Genomic DNA, 20,744 nt, shown 5'->3' on the forward strand with positions numbered 1-20,744 from the left:
TTATCGTGCATACAAAAATTGTTCGCAAAGGTTTCTCTACCATCAACTACATACATACTATCAGTCACATTCTGGAAAAGACATTGTATATAAATTACTAATATTTCTAGCCTTTATAGACTATGGAAAGTAACACATGGGTTAGATAACATATGAAAGTTCAACACATTGATTCATAATATTCATAATAAAGATTAGATCGCGTTATTTATAAATGTGTCACGACCCTCCACCACCCGACACGGCCAATCAGTAAAACATGTGTCACGTTGACAAAAAACAAATAGTTCACTACTTTAGCTGGTCGGTGTGTTGAAGAGTGAATCCACAACATTTACAATTTGGGTACGACGTTTTGCTGGAAATTACATCCAGCATCTTCGGGCGATTTTCCAGAATAGTGAAGCCATCCACCTGATTGATTGTTAAGAAATTAAGTGGGCTTGGGTAGGCCACATCATCGCTGGAAGGTATGATATCTGGTGGTTAAGATTAATGACGCAGTGGCAACGAAATGTGGGAATACCACGCAGACGACATTTACCATGGATGTGGAACAATGAAAGCAGCGTGTGTGTAGGAGCCAAATGTATTGCTGCATTGTGTCACTGAGAGATTGCGATGGCTTGGGGAGAGATTCATCCAGCCGTGGGTGATGATGGTTAGGAGTTGAAATCCCGGTATGAGTCCCAATTTGTGGAAAGTTAACAACGGTTGCAATACAGTTTGGTTCCTGCTATGAGAATGCCAATTTGTCACCATTGAAGAAGAGCACTGCTGTATCGAACGTGTGACGGCACACTTTGACATTTTTCTAAACAACATCCAAATCCTATTTAAAAGTTTACAGTATTGCCACGTGATGGTATTGTCATGTGATACACATTCCTGTCTAAGTAAAATATAAATTACATTTTTGACTGGACTATCCAGAGTGTTGACACTGTTTAATAAACTTTGCAAAGTACTTAAATGTGCAGAGCTTGAACCATATGTTTGAGCCGTTAAAAGCGAACATCGGGCACATACCGAGAGCTTTTACATTCGAAAACGCATTCTGTAAAAAAATGCATTCTGGGGCTCAATAGCTCGAAGTGCCTTTGCAGACCATTAGGCTTCGTGGCAAGTTCTCAACTTTCTTCACAGTATACAATTCACAAAACAATGTTTCTTCATTTAGTGGAAAACATGTTCAAATAAAAATGTACTTAGTTTGGATTTCAGTAATTTGTTAGATTAACACGTTGGTTAACTGAGGAATTGTTAAAGGTAAACTAGTGTCGCAACTGAGCTGATTGAGGTTTCTTTATTTAGCACTTAGAATATGACATGGCATTGGTCTGCTCATTGCTCGCATATATGTACCTTTATAACAATGATGTTCTTTACCCAAGAAAATCTCCCAAGGCTTCAATACTTTTTCAGGAGGATCCTGACTTAGGACGATTGGCCTGTGCAATGAATTAGTGTGGTAGAACATCCACGCATTCGAATGGATAACACTCAAAGCTCTGTACAGATATATTTGACATTTCTTTTTCCATTCTGCCAGCTCGTAACCTAAACTTACAATATCTGTGGTACGCACTCTCCCATCCAAATGCTAACCAGGTAAAAAAACTTGCTTAGCTTATGAGTTCTGACAAGATTTTGCAAATTCAAGGTGATTTGGTCTTAAAACAAGTCGTACATACATACATATATACAGACCGTAAAAGATAACAACTTTATGAATTATTGTGTTCACTGACAATATATAGATTGTAAATTAATCCCAACAAATCCTACGTAGTATTGTTGAGCTGAAAAAATAAAACATCACTGGATAAAAACCTAAAGAAGATAGTTACATCACAACTTGATGTTTTCAACAGAACACCATATTTTGGATGAGGCCGTGGTTTAATGGTTCGGCACACTGGAATAAAAAAATATATAATGTGAACCATTCTCTGGGAGGCTACCTGGAAATATGTTTGCGATACACACACAAATGCAGGCAAGAATGCTAATTTCATATTGATAGCATATTGTGAATGGCAATATAATATGCTCAGATATTTAACGACGTTTTGTGATGCTATTTTAATCCACAGGGATACTGCCTTGGTGTGATGGCGAGTACACTGGGCTGTTATCCATTCAATCTCGAGTGCAATAGTTTTTTTTTTAAATGACCACGTTTCTTAAACCTCTTTCCTCTCTCTACCCAGCACTATAAATGTAAAAAACACTAAAGTGTGGATGCCTCCTCCGCTTCTAAAAACATCTATCCAGCATGGAAGAGTAGACCAAATGCCGTCTAAAGAGGCTTTCTGGAGCTTCTTTTTGTGGAGGCCCTTCTGTCAGCAGTGGCATGACAAAGACATTGGTGGGCTGCACCTTTGCATTATTTGAAACTCAATATGCTGATATTGGACTGAGCAGAGGCATATTTTTGCATCATTTTAATTTATATATCAATTGAGCCACCATATACCTCTGCCTATTTTAAATCCCGAGCATCTTACCACTATTTTAAAAGCATTGAAACCAGAAAGAAATGTAAATATCACAAATGAAATCACTTCACCTTGCGACCTCTGTAAAACCTACATGAATGCAAGCAATGTGTTCAATTTGAGCTGGAATAAAATATTGAATGCAGATCAGATGTGTACATTTATTGCATATCTGATAAAAATGTTAACATCTTTAACATTGCATTTTACACGAAACGAATTCATATTGTGTTACGTGTGCGGGACGTGATATTGCTGTACTGAATTGTCATGTAACTAATACACCGTCTCACATTTTATAAAATGTGTATTGAATTTTTAAATCAATTGCTATAAGCAATGTTACCAGGAACTAATATCAATGCAAACAATGTTTAAAGCGCGTATGAGTATGTATATACTGTACTGCACTGCCAATGATAACGCTTTCATTTAATTCAGATTATTTACACATTGAATATGTATATGGAATAATTTTCAATGAAATTGAATGAAATTGTCTGAATGTTAAATGTGTACTCTTTCATGTGTAAACATAAATAAATAAATACAATTATATAAAATCTGAATGGTAGCTTCTATTAATTGGAATACATAATACTGCAATTTGTATTCTCCTAGATGAATTAAGTAACCAAAATGGAAATAAACAAAATCTATTCCGTCCAAAAGGCCATTTAGTGAATCGTCAAGATAAGGCATTTTGTTTAGTGCATTAGCATAGAGCACTGTATCTCTCTTGATTTTAATGGTCTTGCAGGCACATGTTCCCACGCAATAGCCAGTCTGCTCATGGTGAGTGGGCAATTATGCAGTAAACAGTCCTTTGCAGAAAAGTAGTACCTATAAATGAAGATAGCTAATGGAAACATCTGGTATGTGTCACCTATAAATGACATAGGAAAGACAACAATGGGTCGAACACTGATGCATATTGGAAGTGGAGTTTTAGTTGTGGCTTTTAAACAAGTGAACCAGTCACTTACATTGCTGAACTTAGTGCTTACGAGCAAAATATGTATCTAATTTATCATGGCTTCAGTAGTGCTGTTTGTTGCTGGTGGCTTGGTGTTTTGGGCCTTTTGTCCTACTATGCTCAGCACAGTGCCCTCATAATAACGTCCTACGTTCCCAGAGCAAAAAAAGTTGTCATTATTCACAACCGTGATTTGAAAAGGGTGTTATTTTAGATTGAAATGTTACACATTTAATAACACAAACACCTGATGCATTTATAATGTTCATGTTTCATTATGGAAACAAAGTTATGTTGCATTAGTAACAGATATTTAGGTTGAAAAATTACTTGGGCAATGGAAGACTAATCTCCTATTACCAACATATATCATGCAAATTATGTATTTTTATGTTTTAGTTATAACGTATATTCATAATAAAGGTTTTGGGGTTAGATCGCGTTATTTATAAATATGTTGCAACCCTCCACTACCCGACACTACCAATCAGTAAAAAATATGTCACGTTGACAAAATACAAATAGTTCACTACTTTAGCCCACCGGTGTGTTGAAGAGTGAATCCACAACATTTACAATTTGCCAATTTCCCGATGATGCGGGATACAATTCCCAGCGAAACGTCGTACTCAAAAATTGGAAATGTTGTGGATTAACTCTTCAACACACCGGTGGGCTAAAGTAGTGAACTATTTGTCTTTTGTCAACGTGACATATTATTTGCTGATTGGCCGTGTCGGGTGGTGGAGGGTTGCGACACATTTATAAATAACGCAATCTAACCTAAAACCTTTATTATGAATAATATTGGTCGTGAAACCTACGTTTTAAACTAACGCATCATATACAGTGAGGGAAAACAAGTATTTGATCCCCTGCTGATTTTGTACGTTTGCCCACTGACAAAGAAATGATCAGTCTATAATTTTAATGGTAGGTTTATTTGAAAAGTGAGAGACAGAATAACAACAACAAAATCCAGAAAAACGCATGTCAAAAATGTTATAAATTGATTTACATTTTAATGAGGGAAATAAGTATCTGACTCCCTCTCAATCAGAAATATTTCTAGCTCCCAGGTGTCTTTTAAACAGGTAACGAGCTGAGATTAGGAGCATACTCTTAACGGGAGTGCTTCTAATCTCAGCTTGTTACCTGTATAAAAGACACCTGTCCACAGAAGCAATCAATCAATCAGATTCCAAACTCTCCACCATGGCCAAGACCAAAGAGCTCTCCAAGGATGTCAGGGACAAGATTGTAGACCTACACAAGGCTGGAATGGGCTACAAGACCATTGCCAAGCAGCTTGGTGAGAAGGTGACAACAGTTGGTGCGATTATTTGCAAATGGAAGAAACACAAAAGAACTGTCAATCTCCCTCGGCCTGGGGCTCCATGCAAGATCTCACCTCGTGGAGTTGCAATGATCATGAGAACGGTGAGGAATCAGCCCAGAACTACACGGGAGGATCTTGTCAATGATCTCAAGGCAGCTGGGACCATAGTCACCATGAAAACAATTGGTAACACACTACGCCGTGAAGGACTGAAATCCTGCAGCACCCGCAAGGTCCCCCTGCTCAAGAAAGCACATATACATGCCCGTCTGAAGTTTTGCCAATGAACATCTGAATGATTCAGAGGACAACTGGGTGAAAGTGGGTCAGATGAGACCAAAATGGAGCTCTTTGGCATCAACTCAACTCGCCGTGTTTGGAGGAGGAGGAGGAATGCTGCCTATGACCCCAAGAACACCATCCCCACCGTCAAACATGGAGGTGGAAACATTATGCTTTGAGGGTGTTTTTCTGCTAAGGGGACAGGACAACTTCACCGCATCAAAGGGACGATGGATGGGGCCATGTACCGTCAAATCTTGGGTGAGAACCTCCTTCCCTCAGCCAGGGCATTGAAAATCGGTCGTGGATGGGTATTCCAGCATGACAATAACCCAAAACACACGGCCAAGGCAACAAAGGAGTGGCTCAAGAAGAACCACATTAAGGTCCTGGAGTGGCCTAGCCAGTCTCCAGACCTTAATCCCATAGAAAATCTGTGGAGGGAGCTGAAGGTTCGAGTTGCCAAAGGTCAGCCTCGAAACCTTAATGACTTGGAGAAGATCTGCAAAGAGGAGTGGGACAAAATCCCTCCTGAGATGTGTGCAAACCTAGTGGCCAACTACAAGAAACGTCTGATCTCTGTGATTGGCAACAAAGGTTTTTGCTTCCAAGTGCTAAGTCATGTTTTGCAGAGGGGTCAAATACTTATTTCCCTCATTAAAATGCAAATCAATTTATAACATTTTTGACATGCGTTTTTCTGGATTTGTTTGTTGTTATTCTGTCTCTCACTGTTCAAATAAACCTACAATTAAAATTATAGACTGATCATTTCTTTGTCAGTGGGCAAACGTACAAAATCAGCAGTGGATCAAATACTTCTTTCCCTCACTGTATTGCATTCTCTATTTGTTGTCATTAAGAATGATCATGTAGAGTGTTCGCATGGTTGCTATAAACCTGACAATCACATTAGCACAACAATAGCTCGGGGAGTTTCTCAAAAACACTCATCAACGTCAAATCAACAAAGCCCAATTTAAAGATCGAAGAGCCGACCTATTTATACTGGCCCATCACGCACGTCCAAGTGCCCTGCAAGAGCGTTCCTGGTGGTAATCGACGTGACATTGCATCTCTATGTATGGTGAGCCTCTTTCCAACTCCCATCATGACGTCGGTACACAGCCAACTACACGTACACTATAGGATTTTCCGTATTTACTGAAAAAGTTTGGGCAATGTGGAGAAAATATATCTATAAGCCATTGTCTGTGCATGTGCTGAGTTATGCAAGCCGTGGTTCCAGTTAAATTACCACTCACAACCAACATCAATGATGAATATCTGAATTGGTCCTGGGCCTGTCCTAGATCAACTCAGCATACTTGTCAGTACTATCTTATGATGATCTTGCTGTGCATGAAGATAGTTTCATAGCAAAGAGCTCTTGTAAATGTTTTGCTCAGTATATACCAATAGCTTAGTTACATACAAATAATTAATTTGGCTCTGACATTTAAAATATCACATTTGTGCATAATGCATTGGAATTCTGCAATTTATTATTACACAACTCTATAATGACGATCACAGTGAAGAAGCGGAATATACATTTTACTACACAAGATAATTTTTGCATCCAAATATTAACCTACAATGACTTTAGTTGTTTGAGAAAAAAGTTTTGAGAATACATCAAGCACATTGAGCTGAAGTGTCTCTTCTTCTTTGGTTCTTTCGGTAAAGTCACATAGAATGAGAATAAAATAATAAAATAACACAATAAAATTCTCACGACGTTTCGGCCACAATGCAAGCGGCCGTCTTCAGGTGAAAGGTACAGACCTGTCTGGACGACAGAGCTTCAATGAACGATGTTAAGATTCGTAGCGACTTTTAAGCTGGTTGGGAGAAGTGAGGCACCTTGACAAAGGGCTTTACATATCAAATAGCTGAGGGATTAGCTTGTGACTGGTCACAGGAATGGCTATGTTAAAGTCAAAACCTACACATCCACAGAGGCAACTAGTAATTTAGCATTGAAATAGCTAAGGGATTAGCTTGTGCAAATAGCTGAGGGATTAGCTTGTGACTGGTCACAGAAATGGCTATGTTAAAGTCAAAACCCTCACATCCACAGAGGCAACTAGTAATTTAGCATTGAAATAGCTAAGGGATTAGCTTGTGACTGGTCACAGAAATAGATGTTAAAGTAAAGGCCTACACATCCACAGAGCTTCAATGAACGCTGTTAAGATTCGTAGTGACTTTAAGCTGGTTGGGAGAAGTGAGGCACCTTGACAAAGGGGGTTTACATATCAAATAGCTGAGGGATTAGCTTGTAACTGGTCATGGAAATGGCTATGTTAAAGTCAAAACCTACACATCCACAGAGGCAACTAGTAATTTAGCATTGAAATAGCTAAGGGATTAGCTTGTGACTGGTCACAGAAATAGATGTTAAAGTAAAGGCCTACACATCCACAGAGCTTCAATGAACGCTGTTAAGATTCGTAGCGACTTTAAGCTGGTTGGGAGACGTGAGGCCCTTGACAAAAGGGGGTTTGCATATCAAATAGCTGAGGGATTAGCTTGTGACTGGTCACGGAAATGGCTATGTTAAAGTCAAAACCTACACATCCACAGAGGCAACTAGTAATTTAGCATTGAAATAGCTAAGGGATTAGCTTGTGACTGGTCACAGAAATATATGTCAAAGTCAAAGCCTACACATCCACAGAGGCACCTCGTACTTGGACGCCAAAGGGGGCTGCAACAACTGAAGTGTCTCCTCTCTGAAGTTACGGATGTGAGACTTCAGCATTGTATAACGGTTCTGCAAGAGACCACACACACCATCGGGTACGTCATATTTTAACGGTAAATGGTTCTCCTTAGGGACTTTCAAATATTTTAAACAATGTCCTGAAGCCAGGAATGTGTGTGGCAGTAATAATAGTCACGTACATCTGTGTTGATTTTAATATTGGAAAAATCACCTGCATTTCAAGAACTCTTCATGAGGAAGGCGTAGAGTGGACCTTGCTGTGGACCTTCCACTTAGACACTTCACAAGCGCCTACGTGGCACATTTGGAACATTTTATTCAGACTCAGCAAGACAGATGGGCAAGTTCAAAGAGGTTTAGCTGATGATGGCTTGCGAAGTACATTAATTTGAACACGTAGGCTTTCGCGAACCAAATATCATCCATAATCGAGGTTTTTTGGGGTTAGATCGCATAAAATATGTAAATGTGTCGTTAAAATACACCACCACTAAAACCAACTGCTTTATTTATATATGTGGATGACACATTGGTGGTCTGGCCACACGGCAAACATACACTGAACGCATTTCTAAATCATCTCAACTCGGAAAACCCATACATCCAGTTCACCATGGAAGTGGAAGCTGACAGAACTCTACTATTTCTGGATATTCTGCTCGGACCGGGTCTAAATGGTAAAATAACACAGTGTTTACAAAAAAAAACGCATACTGACGCCTATCTGAATGCAGAGTCACACCATCACCCCGCACAGAAATATGCTCTTATTAAGATGCTCATTCATCGAGCTAAGAAAGTGTCAGATGATGACAGTCTGAGAAGTGAAATTAAACATGTTAAAGAAGCGCTACAAATGAACGGTTACTATGATGCACAAATCAACAGGGCATTGAATGCCAAAACCAAATAATATAACACGAGCAGTGAAACTGCCCAAGTAATTTAAAGATCAATATACCGTACATTACGGGAATAACTGATAAACTAGCCAGATGTTTGGAAAAAAAAAACATCCCAGTCAGATTTGGCACGGTATATAAAATACAGAAATTAATATCGGGTACAAAAGATGTATTACCGAAGCTATCAACATAAGGTGTGTACAGGATTAATTGCACGTGTGGAAAATGTTATGTTGGGCAAACAGGACGAATGAGCAGCACGAGACTAAACGAACATCAGATAAATATGAAATGCTCCCAAATACAAATGTCAGCAGTGGCAGAACACGTGTGTCAACAAGGACTCTCCATTGATTTTGATAATGTTGAACTTCTGTGCCAAGTTAGGCCAAGACTAATTCGAGAATCTATCGAAATTGAAATAAATAAAATAATTTTAACAGTTCGGATAACTACCGCCTTAGCGCTGCGTGGAAGTGAATCATCAAATAAAACATTTTTTTAAATGCATGCCTATGAAAATTTCAATACATACAATTGACAGGAAGGACAAGATCAAAGGGCTCGCATAATGCACATGCATAATGTACGTTGATTCAGTAACCCCACCCCCCTACTTTGCGCAAGAGCGCAGAAGTGTGGTCACCACATCTATGCCTCTATATAAGGAACGAAAATTACTGGCGAAACGTCGTACTCAGATTGTAAATGTTGTGGCTTGGCTCCCCAACACACCGGTGCGCTGTACGAGTGAGGAATTGGCATGTTCTGCTTATGTGGCAACCTTTACGAGTTGGGTGTGTCGGGTGGTTGTAGGTTTTAACGACAAATTTATATATTTACGTGCTCTAACATAAAAAAAAACCTATTATGGAAGTACATTCATGTTGTTTTGCCCACAAGGGCTGTATACAAGTTGTATAGCAAACGAGCATGGGAGGTTAGTATGCCATGGAATCCTGGGTTTGACGTGTACAGTAGTTCCAGCTGTGGTTTTGCAGCCTCACAATTTAATTTCTTGATTCACTTGATTCGTTATTTCAAAGTTTTAGTGCATCTAATATCAGGTACCTCTGAAGATTAGCTTTCTTGGGCACTCAATTTGTTGGTCAGAAACAATTTATTTTCCTATTTTGGAGAAATCACACAACATCAGCAGGACAACGAGAACTGCTCAGCCCATAAATGGAACTGGAAACAGATTCATTAGCTGTGGTTCGCGTAAAAAAAAAATTGTTGAATCTTCAATTGAAACAGTCAATTGGAAGAGCAGGTGGAAAACATCTATTTTGTAGTTAATCACAGCAATCCTGTTGGGAGGTTCCTTATTTACAGTTAAACATATTAAAATACTGTTACAATTGCAGATTTTCACATTATATATGCAAGGGTATTGCAGAGAGTAATTTTCCAATATCGGTTCAACGATGGGAATGTCTTATTGTTTTGCATTGCATCATTGTGCGTCTTATCTATGGTTCCTTTACAAAAAAATATGCATGGACCTATATAGGAACATTTATATACATTACCTTGTAATTATTATGTGCACGTGTGAAGCAGGATGGTGTCATTAGTATAGCAATCAGTGTGTCAACTGCATGCACCTATCGCTTCATGCTTGCAATCTACAGGAAAATAAAAAAAAAATTGTCCATGTAACAATACATAAATTAATCAATTCACATTTCTTCTTCTTCTTCTCACTTACATCAAATTGTGCATATAGGAACATAGAATTTAGGAATTGTGCTATTCTGAGGCATGATACATTTAGGCTAACGGAATGAACCCGGAATCACAATCTGTATTTAACCTCGAGAAATGGGATAAGCTATGAAGTTATTTTTTCCACAGATGTCCAGTAGGGGCTGGACAGAACGTTACAGCAACAAAGAGTGCATAATAGATCGGAGTGCAAAGTGTAGGAAAGAAAAGCATAATCACAAAAAAATGAATACGTGAAATCGATAACGTATATAAGTTTAAATTGCATAAGTACACCAATTTCGAAGCTTGGGCAAGGCAGCAAAACAAGAGCAAGAACAGTCCCAGACCACACCAAAACAACACAAAGTCCCTCAATAAAAGTGCACATTAAAATATAGCTATCGATACAGGGTGCAAATAACAAAGACATTGAGACACAACACAAAGTTTAAGGTAAAACATTGACAACCTTGAATTTGTCGCAATTTCTGTTTCGTTTTTTTTGTTTGTTTTGAAGGCAAAATTGTGTTCTGAATAATAATTTACCAAATAAAATTAGCAACACAATATTTTAGTATCGCAATTTCGCATTCCATGCATTTAATTACCAATGTTATTTACATATGCCATTAAACACTTGAAAAGCATTTCTATTTTTCGTGGCCTTTCAAAGTGCACTTTATAGAATACATATTACACTGATAAAACAATCCATCACACTCAATTAGCATCAAACAGACATAGCCCCTCACCCTTCAATTCAAAGGAGAAAAATCCTATTAACCAATGTAATTTAAAGTTGCCTCTGAAGCACTAACTCGAAAATGCAATTACGTTTTATATTTTTCAGTAGAGTAATTGTTGCCGACGGTTATATCTTGGTAGCAGTGGGGTTTTCTTAACCGCGCAGTCAGTTTTAGGTCCTGAGGGAAAGACACGAGTATGCAAAAGCATGCGTTCAACACCACTTGACATCCCATTCGGTACACTCAACACATGGGTGGTATTAGGGTACGAATGCATTTGCGAAACAAGCAAGGCCAGACAGACTGTAGGACAAGAACACGCGACAAAATGCAAACATCCTCTACGAAACAAAACATAATTTCAGTGAAACCTGCTTAAAGACAGCGCTGGTTTACATAACTCTGCAGCTAACGTCACAAAACAAAGAGTCACTTGTGCACGGATTAACGCTAGTCTAAATCGCTTCACAATCAGCTCGTTGTTATTGGCAAAGTCTTTCCTTCAGTCTCCACCGCTTAGAATACACGTAGTGATGCACTCATGTTGTAGAGGATTCGTGTTGTTGGGGCACAAAGCAGTAACCACATTTTGAGCCTCTATTGATAATGGAGGTGTGCTAATAATAATAATAGGGATGGAACACGTCACCAGACATATTACCCCGGTGATTCGTGATGTAGTTGGGTGTGTTAGCCAGTAGCCACCTTTGCCACGAAATGTATCGAGGAATTCTTGACCAAACAAACACCAGTCGCAACTGGTATCTAAACCGGTGGCCCGAGTGCCAAACGGCCTAACCAATTCTATGAATTGCAATTCAACAAATTGCGTAGGCCACAGTTTCTCCCACGTGTCGACTCCCCGTGGAATTTACACAGGGTGGCCGCATATATATCTCTCTCTCTGCGAGAACGTATGAAGAGTGATAGCGAGCAGACATATGTCCGCCGTCATCCTCGCTGCTGCTGCTGCTGCTCCTGCTGCTGGGCTAATTTCAGGGAGGTGGACACGCACATGGAGGGGTGGGGGGTCCACTTCATCAGATGCAAAGTTCACTCTTCTCCCCGAGTTCACTCTTCTCCCCGAGAAGAGTGAACTCGCTGTAGCAGATAGAGCATCCGATCGCATTTGGCGTCAAAAATCCCCATCGCAGCCGAATTGTCTGGTGCAGCGCGAGAGATGATGCAATCCACAGCAACGAGCAGGGACTTCACTTTTAGCACGACAAATTTTGCGTAGCGTACGCAAATCACTTCATGGTTGCTCCATTTAAGCAATATTTATCTGTTCAATAAGACCCCCCCCCCCAGGTCAGGGCTTGTTCAAAAAGTTGCAACTTCAGTGAACCTGTAGGGAACAAGAACAAATACCAGGCTGTCACTGAGAGGAAAACAAAGATATTCATATTTCATCTGAATGACATTCTTTGGGAAATATTTAGGTTAACATAAAACGTGAGTGTTTTTACAATGACTTTATTTACACCTTTAACACAGGTACAAGCAGAGCTAACTAACTTTTTTTTGTATATTTTACCAGGAAAGGCGCACTGAGCTATATTGCTTTCTTTCAGAAGCAACCTGGCCAATGCAAAAAAGTGGCTTATCATCTGGAAATGTATAGCGGCCAAATACTTTAAACACATGTTTCTAAATATGGAGGGGAAAACCGAAGAACCCAGAGAAAAATCCACGGGGAGAACATGCAAACTGCAAATATATAGGCATCAGGGTCAGAATAGAACCCACAACCTCATGTATATCAGGCAAGGGAGTTAACATATCGCCACCGTGGCGACCCAGAACTGGAGGTCACAGTAACTGACTGATGCTCGCGTATAAAGAACCAGTGTTCTGCAGCTGTGATATCGGAAGGCAGAGACAAGGACTACAAAGAGGTAAGAAAAAGGGAGGAAAGAATATCATCAAATAGAAAGGAGGGAAAATAAAGGTGGGACGAGGGACGCTGGGAAGAAAGAAAGAGTGATGCTTTAGGGGTGGCTACGTTTCCTGACCCAATGAGCCATACACCAAACCCTTCATATGACCAAGAACCACAAACCACAACACAGGAGGCACTCTCATAGTGCTTTAACGACACATTTACCCCCAAAAAAACCTATATTATGCACTCTCATAGAGTGTGCATATATGCATCTGTGCAGTGCAGTAGATTGAGAAAAAAACTGAGGGAGCATGCGCTGAGCAGGTCACGTGGAGTTATGATTATGGCTCATTTGCCTGCACTGGTTTTCTGTGGAGATTTGAATTCATAATTCTTGTGGAGAACCCCGGGAGGATGCACGTCTATATCCGTTGCCAGAAGTTACTGTCTTTGGCCGGCCCCTGCTTCCACAGATTTAGCCCATTTAAAATAAAAGTTACGATGAAAAGCGACAAATCAGTTACGTATCAATTGAGCCGCAAGTGGCTCGTAAGCCACGGTGTTGGCCACCCTTGGTGTATGGGTGGTCGGTGTTGCCAGGCTTAGTGGGAATAGCATATGGTGAGACAATATTTCAAAACTAAACACAAATCTAAACCAAAGCGTTAGTCTACCCCTACAGTGAGGGAGAAAAGAATTTGATCGCCTGCTGATTTTGTATTTTTGCCCACTGATAAAAAAATGATCAGTCTATAATTTTAATGGTAGGTTTATTTGAACAGTGAGAGACAGAATAACAACACAAATATCCAGAAAAACGCATGTCAAAAATGTTATAAATTGATTTGCATTTTAATGAGAGAAATACGTTTTTGACCCTTCTGCAAAACATGACTTGGTACTTGGTGGCAAACCCCTTGTTGGCAATCACAGAGGTCAGACGTTTCTTGTAGTTGGCCACCAGGTTTGCACACATCTCAGGAGGGATTTTGTCCCACTCCTCTTTGCAGATCTTCTCCAAGTCATTAAGGTTTCGAGGCTTACGTTTGGCAACTCGAACCTTCAGCTCCCTCCACAGATTTTCTATGGGATTAAGGTCTGGAGACTGGCTAGGCCACTCCAGGACCTTAATGTGGTTCTTCTTGAGCCACTCCTTTGTTGCCTTGGCCGTGTGTTTTGTGTCATTGTCATGCTGGAATACCCATCCACGACCCATTTTCAATGCCCTGGCTGAGGGAAGGAGGTTCTCACCCAAGATTTGACGGTACATGGCCCCGTCCATCGTCCCTTTGATGCGGTGAAGTTGTCCTGTCCCCTTTGCAGAAAAACACCCCAAAACATAATGTTTCCACCTCCATGTTTGACGGTGGGGATGGTGTTCTTGGGGTCATAGGCAGCATTCCTCCTCCTCCAAACACGGCGAGTTGAGTTGATATCAAAGAGCTCCATTTAGGTCTCACCTGACCACAACACTTTCATCCAGTTGTCCTCTGAATCATTCAGATGTTCATTGGCAAACTTCAGACGGGCATGTATATGTGCTTTCTTGAGCAGTGGGACCTTGCGGGCGCTGCAGGATTTCAGTCCTTCACGGCGTAGTGTGTTACCAATTGTTTTCTTGGTGACAATGGTCCCAGCTGCCTTGAGATCATTGACGAGATCCTCCCGTGTAGTTCTAGGCTGATTCCTCACCGTTCTCATGATCATTGCAACTCCACGAGGTGATAACTTGCATGGAGCTCCAGGCCGAGGGAGATTGACAGTTCTTTTGTGTTTCTTCCATTTGCGAATAATCGCACCAACTGTTGTCACCTTCTCACCAAGCTGCCTGGCCATATTCTTGTAGCCCATTCCAGCCGTGTGTAGGTCTACAATCTTGTCCCTAACATCCTTGGAGAGCTCTTTGGTCTTGGCCATGGTGGAGAGTTTGGAATCTGATTGATTGATTGCTTCTGTGGACAGGTGTCTTTTATACAGGTAACAAGCTGAGATTAGGAGCACTCCCTTTAAGAGTGTGCTCTTAATCTCAGCTCGTTACCTGTATAAAAGACACCTGGGAGCCAAAAAATTTACTGATTGAGAGGGGGTCAAATACTTATTTCCCTCATTAAAATGAAAATCAATTTATAACATTTTTGACATGCGTTTTTCTGGATTTTTGTTGTTGTTATTCTGTCTCTCACTGTTCAAATAAACATACCATTAATATTATAGACTGATCATTTATTTGTAAGTGGGCTAACGTACAAAACCAGGAGGGGATCAAATACTTTTTTCCCTCATTGTAGATCGTGCTAGCCTTTCAAGAGTCCACCACATTTGCATGAGGATCAGTATTCACTGTGAGGATACTCAAAATTGATAATTATATGCCACATGCCTTCTCTTTGAAAAAAAAACATTTTCAGTTGATTCACATTAATTTCAATGTCAAGTGCAAATGTCAAGGCTGAAAATGAAATAAGATGAAAAAATACACTGTACATTAAATAAGCTAAAGCAGCAAAACTAACCAACACATTTTTTCATGTGACTATAACTTCAGAATTGCATTATTGTTATTATTTTGTTCAAATGTCCATTATCCAGCAATGAGTTAAATTATGACATTTCTCCAATTATTTTTTTGTTTTTTTCTCCTGTGATGTCATTAAATTAAGATGCGTATGATATTTGGGAACTGTAGGAGCGAGTATGAGTGATTATTGGTGTGTGTGTGAGTAATGATGCAAATTTATCAAGCTTACCTAGTAGACATATACTGCACCACTGCTGCTGAGCATTATGCTAAAAAGCCACAAAATAAGGGCAATACAAAATGTTGTGGCTCAATGCACCGCCAAAGGGCATTGCTAAGGAAATAAATATACGCTACTGGCAATATGCAGTCTATACAATTGAACCAGGCACCAAGGATTGATTCAATATTACTGGGTGCTCATGGAAATATCTGTGGCCAGTTTTGGGAGGATTGATCCACTCTATGCCTGGCAAATTAACTGAAGCCAGGTTCGGTTAATTGTGTTCAAGTGAAAACTGCAAAATATATGGTATACATTCTATGTCCATTATCCAATGCAGCAAAGCTGTACGTTTGCACGCAGTGTATATATAATAGCTTTCCAAACGATGTCACTTGATATATTCAAGGAATGCCGGAATGCTCGTTTCATTCAATTGTGATTTACAGTGATTGAGGTAATGTCTGCTCTACTGACAATGGACAACATATATCTAATCAGTTTGCAAACAGGAAGGTATAAACAATGTGTTATGCTAAGATATTTGCATTTTATTTCATCTCACATTTAATCAATATAATCCTCAAGTTAGCAATATTCTCAATGATGCAATACTGGTGTTGAGTTCATTAGTTAAACACATATTTAATATTACTCCACCTATGTATGCCTTACAAAGACTGCATTGCTGACAATTTTTCAATACAATAAGTATTTTAAATACGACATTAACGCATTTTGTTGCGTTCAAAATGTACGATAACGATCGTATAATAGGCTCCAAGTTTTGTATACATATTTACTCCACTTTCTGCAGAGGACAGCGAAATATGTCAGGTTACAGGTGAACTCACACAATATAAAACAGGCAAAATGCTGCAATCAGCCATAAAATATACCACAGTGACAGTGATTAAGTGTCCAATGGGGACTTCCACTGCAATATTATTCAGCGCGCCAGCTCTGCACTGCATGCAAGAATGTATTTAAACAAGTGGACACGATGCAAGGTTCAGCTGCGGTACATGTAATAACAGGAGTACCCCTAGTATGATCGCATTAGGTTTCATTACTGCTTAAGGGTTATGTATCGAGTACAATAGTTGCATTGCATAGAAGTTCCAAAATGTCTTTATACACGTTACAGTTTTAGATAAAGAAGAAAAGAGAACTGACCTCTGCACTTGAATAAATGTGTGGCTCATATAGGCACTGCACAGTGTGGACAGCAGGTATGACTGATATGATAAATTGGATGATTAATATATGTGCATACAATTCACATTAATCATACTGCTCGCACTGGAATTATCTTCAAACTATGTTAAGGCTGCATGGAGAGATGGCTGTAAGCCATTTTAACATCTTCATTATAACCATCAGTGGCAGCTATGGCATTATAATGTTTAACTTATGAAGTACCACAATCATTGTTATCTACAGTACAGGATATTAATTTAAAACTCAAGTGGTATCAATAACCAAATACAATGTTCACATGTACAGCGGTAGTGAGTATGATAGTTTAGATGGATTTTTTTTAAATGGGGAGTTAAAATGCAAGACAACCCAAGATTGTTTTACATGCGTACTGTATATGGTATACATTTTACATTGCACTATTGTCGGCGAATGTTGAATTTGAATAGAAATACGTTTAAATTAGTGAATATGTTTTATATAATTTTTCAAAAAACTTTTTTTTATCTAATCTTTGTGTGAGTCCGAGGTTACGTGCATGCATGCGCTGTGATGGCATGGTAGTGAGCAAATAACAGACACTCGCTAACAACACTTTCTGCTCGTGTTTAAGGCTAAACAGAGGATCTGTGTTTTAGTGTGTGTGTGAGAGAGATAAATGACTACCTTGAGTGATGTTTGAACATTAGCGTGGTAGTAAATACACATGGCTGCACTGCAGCTTATGGATATGATATTGGAACATTTGAGTCTAAACGTTCACAATCTCCTGGCCCTGTGCACCCTTAGACGCCAGATTCACGTTTCTATACGCCAACAAGACGTGTCGTGCACATTAGCTTGTATTTGCATGCATATGGCATTAATATAAAACTGGACCATTGGGAGCATGTTAGGTACGCAGTCTGATAGCCAATAATTTAACCTATCGGGGTCAATATCTATAGGGCGACACCTGAACCCTCTTTGCACACTGATTATGAAAATATTTTGAGAACATGCACCTGGACAATATGAGTAAACTATAACTTACCTTTCCAAAACATAATTAGAGATGGTTTAAATTAAGTAAAAAACATACGCAAACTGAAAGTTAAGTTCATCAACAGCCGAAAATAGAATCACAACATGAAGAAATCAAACTTTAAAAAATTCCCCACACGGAACTATTTGCATTGCATTTACCACATGCCCATTCTCTCATCTCGCGTTCGTGGCATTTACACACTGCGACGGGGGGGCCCTGCCCATGTCAAAAGTTTCACGTTCTCTGAGAGTATGCGTAGTGGCAGGAAATGTGTGTCCGAGTGAATTTCTTCTCTAATTATGTTAATTATCTTAGCAGTGGCTCGCTCTCTTATTCAAAGGCTGCATCTGGTGGTTTCCCCTCATTATCTCATGGCATTTCTTCACTTTCTCTTTCCACGTCAAAAAGGGCCACTTTATTACAAATCCACACAGCTTGTCAACCATGATTACTTCCAATACAGCCACCTTCTTATATAACCTCCGTGTCCTTTCCCCCTTAATTGTACAGACGTCACAACTTATTCTTTCTGTTTGGCTGAACGTCTAAGACCCACAGTCACTCAATTGTGTGACCAATTACAGGAAGCTTGGAAATGTGTGCGATTCAATTGGACACAAAGGACTAAACTTGAGACTTGACATTGACAATGCTTTTAATAGCCCTTTTAAAATAGCAAACAACGCAAAAAGAAAGTGCAACGTGATGGGTAGATGTCACTCTCCGATGCTCATCCTTGGTGGATTTTATTAGGTCAATTCAAAAGACATGCAATTTTTGTTGTTGTTGAAAATCGAATTACTGATGTTTGTAAAAATACTGATCATGTTCGTGGAATGGATGTTTTTAATTAATGTGAATGTGTAACTTTGAAAGGCGAGAACAGCAGTTTCCTTTATGACATTATTGTCCCTGTTGGATTACAATCTCTCAATAAAATTCTAAGTTGATAGTATTGGAGAATGTTCCTTCATCCATGATGCTTCACACACCTAGACAAATCGAATTTATATATATTACATTCAATAACTACCACCTCTCAATCGACTGTCTACAAAAACTGGATTAATTGTTTGCGCACTGTGAATGTTAAATTATTTTGAGGCATTGCATCTACCTACTTCAAAGGTTTAATTTATGTAATTATTTTGAGCATTTTTCTGCCACTTTTGATGGAATGATGGTCAGTTTCACGTGAGGCCAGACCCATTCCACATTTCACAATTAATATGTAGTCGATCTAGCACAAACAAACACACCCATTCCACGACAATTCATCATCCTGCAGTTGGAGAGAAGCCTGAAGTGAGCGTTGTGACAGCAGTGTAAGGCGAAAGCCCGAAAACGGTGAAATACTTTGTGGAAGCTTTTCACCACCATCGTGTGGAATTGTCCCAATCAAGTTTTGGGGCCTGACTTTTGCATCGGGAGCGTTGAGCTGGCACGGAGATCCCTTCGTCTTTAAATCATGTACATGCTTCATCGTGTCTTCATCATGCAAAATATTCGTGAAATGTCCACAACATTTACAAGCAATTGTTTTTCTCTCTAAACGTTTGTGTTGCTCTAAATGGGGCAGAAAGTGCTAGAATGGATACAAGCATGCCCAAGATGAATAGATGATGACGTTGAAGGTAGAGATCAAGGATGATTATGACAATGCAAGTTATGTTGAAGATAGTGACGAGGATGAGGAATGTGCTGCTGAAGATGATTATATATACACTTATGTTAATTAAGCAGTACTAATTAGCCTTTGGCTTCGTATTGCATTTCCAGCATGGTCCATTGGTGGACCAAGTATGCTGACGTCGGCACACACAGCTCCCCTCCCTCCTTGGCATCAGCTGTTGATTGGCTGCACGGAATGGGGCTATACCTAATCTGCCTTGCAAACGTGGCCAAAAAACTCTCATGAATTAGGCGCAATTGCTTTTGTGGCATTTCCAGCCAATGCAAGAATTCCACAAAAGAATGTAAACAAACTCTGCATGAATCGGGCCCTTAATAGTGATGTGAAAAAACATACAATAACAAGTTATATCAATGTGTCAAGTTGTGTGATATGATATGCTGAATTTAAGCCGGATGCTATACAGTATATCAAAACATATAATTTGATAGGATATAATTTGGGGTGCTTAAGGTAGATCTAAATTAATACACATGACTATATATGAAAAGATCACATATTCAAGACTTGATGGCCATCACTCATACACGCATACACTGTGTTATTTATCATTTCATATTTACTCAAACAAGAATACACAGGAGGGCTAATTTTAACTCCTGTCACACTGTAATGTCTTTACTCATTTGGCCATCTATCTGAAATGTACTCTACTGCTGTTGTCTAAGTGATACTTTAAGACTAGCTTAAGGCTGTGAGTGTCAATGCCAGGATGGGTGCTGCTACTGTAATGGGTCTTGGGCCAGAGGACCAGTGGAGTTTTTAAAGGTCCATGGTATAGAACCTGAAAGCAGAAGTCTGTCCCCATCACAACAATGGTCTATAACGTTGTGCAGAATGAGTTTTAGGTTTTATTCTATATGTATTGGTCAGAAATGTCAATCCACATACAATCATTAATGGTTGATAAAATATAAATATTGAAAATGTTAAGCATTTGAAGGAATGTTTCAGTTAATTGCTGTTGTCTTTTCACCAGATAAATATGCAAAAAAACACGTGAACGGC

The sequence above is a fragment of the Petromyzon marinus genome, chromosome 8, assembly GCF_048934315.1.
Source record: "Petromyzon marinus isolate PM22_M1 ecotype Great Lakes invasive population chromosome 8, UKy_Petmar_22M1.pri1.0, whole genome shotgun sequence".
In the NCBI taxonomy this organism is placed as follows: domain Eukaryota; kingdom Metazoa; phylum Chordata; class Hyperoartia; order Petromyzontiformes; family Petromyzontidae; genus Petromyzon; species Petromyzon marinus.